General features: G+C 32.1%; 1 protein-coding gene across 2 annotated transcripts in view; it reads right to left on the reverse strand.

The window, feature by feature from the left end:
- Positions 1-152: 152 nt before the first annotated feature.
- LOC113828525 (phospholipid scramblase 1) overlaps positions 153-2,500 on the reverse strand; it is a 10,044-nt gene continuing 7,696 nt past the window's right edge. For both annotated transcript variants that reach the window (XR_011399314.1, XM_027381518.2), the window contains one exon: positions 153-2,500. This exon is cut by the window's right edge. The gene's annotated coding sequence lies outside the window, so the exon portion shown is untranslated.

Below are 2,500 nucleotides of genomic sequence, written 5' to 3' on the forward strand. Positions count from 1 at the left end.
TTTAATAGGCAAAAGAATCTGAAATTTATTGCCTCCACTTCTGAATAATATGTCAAAGAAGCTTCTCTATTCTCTTGTGATTTTTTTGTAGGAGGGACTATGATATGATATTTGATCATGTATGGGAATCAGGGTCTGGAATTATAAAACACTTATTCCTCTTCTTTTTTATTTTTTTTTACTTGGACAAGAGACAGGTATAAGTACACATAGCCAGCATCAGGAATTGGGGATATTCTGCTTACCATACTTGTTCATCACTCCACTCTCTCCTGCAGGTATTAACACAGCTTTTTTCTTTTTTCTGTTTTTCTTTTCTGCCTTCATCTTAAGCTACCTCTATTGTACAATTTACAGTGTGGTTCAGCAAAGTGATAACTTTGTTGTTTTTCATCTTTACATACAACTGCTTTTTGTGTTTTTACTTCTGACATGGCAAATTGATGACATTGTCTCATTACCAGAGCAAAGCTTTTCCAGGCAACAAACTGCATATATACAATTCTGTGAAAATAACTGCTCTGTACAGAAGAGCTTGAAAAAGTAACATGTCTGTAGGCTAATAGACTAAAGACGTATTTTGAAAACAACTGTTGACCAAAAACTCCTTTCATATCCTACCATACACAATTGAGCGTAAAAAGTGTAACGAACATTTCATTTCACCTAGCTACAAATTCTGTTTAAATTAATTATGGATAAATTGTACTTCCACACTTACTCTGTCTGAATGTGTTAAAAAACCAAATGATTCTTCAGCCAAAAGTATTGAAAATTATGTACAATATTAGAAGGTACATTATTGAAATACCTGAGCCAATCCAGGACGGAATTCTTTTAGAAGGCATTTGGTAAGAATATATTTATAAGGCAAGTGCTGCACAAAGGCAGGCTTTATAGTTATAAGGAAATTTCAATAAAAAAAAGGAAAATAAAAGAATCAGAATGCAATTGTATATTAATAAATTAGATGATTGGATTTGTTTAATCACTGGACTACCAAAATATCATAAAGAAAATGGCTGTCAAAATAAATCAGCTGATATTCCACCTTAGATATCATTGTAAAAACAGCATTATGCAATGTCAACAAGTTTTTAAATGAAGTGGGTTTCAAAAGTCACAATAGTGCAACTTAGCCTCATTTTCTATCAAAATTACTCTACACACATGAAACTGCATTATGTAAAACAATTATACAGAAAAGCATAATCTAAGTTTTTTAATGGTAATTACCAATCATCAGTGGGAGTACTCCAAGAACCAATTTATAATCTATAATCATCATATAATGAGCTTTCTAATGAAACATGTCTGATGCTATATATATCAAAGTATTTACTGTAATCAAATAGTAATAATTATTTACGATATTACTCTGTGCTACAGGCAGACACGACAAAACAAAAATCATGAAAAACTGATACCCTTTGGAGTAAGTGAACTGATCATTCCAAGTGTAGCAAACAATAGCCTTTGCATAATCTCCATGCACATAAAATGGGAAAAAAGTACTTTTTCATCTTGATTGAAGGAGTAAGAGATGAATGTAACAACTCCATCAGCAATGACTGGCTGCAATGTGGGTTTTATCATGTGTGAACAACAGGAGTATAACATTATGTATTTCCTATAACTTACAACATTCACATGCCATGATTGCACATTCAGTTGCTTGCAATGGTACACACTGGGCTTAAGTCATACCACTTGGTAGTAATAAAAATAAGTTCAGAATATTGAGACACAGGGAATGGATTAGAATTGGTGTGGCTTGACCCAAAAAAAAATAAACATTTCCCACAAACCTGCCATAATTCATTATTTAGATTGTGTCTAGAAAGGATTTGGAGTGTTAATTTAAATGACGGCTTTATCAGACTTCTAGTAATTGAAAAGGCAAATGCCTCAGCTATTAACTGGCCAATACCATTCTGAATTAACTCTTCTGTGTTAGTAATAATGTTAGATACTCCAATGCAGATGATCACATTACGAAATCAGTAATAATACAAGTGGTAAAAAACTGAATCATGTAATGTGATAATATGAACATTCCACACCCAGAGTGACACAGAAACTACTCAATTTGTTGGTTTAGTTTTCTACATCCAGTTTTCTCATGAGAGCACATAGAACAAAAGATAAGAATTGCTTTTTGATGTACATCGATTTTCATCAAGAAAATACACAAAATGAAAAGTTCCAGTGTCTTGCATTTAGCAGACATACTACAACTAAAACTTATTCCTGAGTTAAAGTTACATCCATTGTCACTTATTGCCAGGTACCTCTTAAAATCTTTTTTTTTTTCATTTTTGTTTCTAAAAATCAAAAACATTGCCATCTTATAAGATATTCTATAGAAGGGCATCATCTTACAAAAGCTTTGTGTGGATGATTTATAACCTTTATTGAACTTCAGCTTTTATGTGTAAGTAAAAAACTAATTTATCTTTATTCGCAGAATCATAAACAGGCACAATTATGGCAGTGGACT

Source organism: Penaeus vannamei, chromosome 20, assembly GCF_042767895.1.
Source record: "Penaeus vannamei isolate JL-2024 chromosome 20, ASM4276789v1, whole genome shotgun sequence".
NCBI classification, from domain to species: Eukaryota; Metazoa; Arthropoda; class Malacostraca; order Decapoda; family Penaeidae; genus Penaeus; species Penaeus vannamei.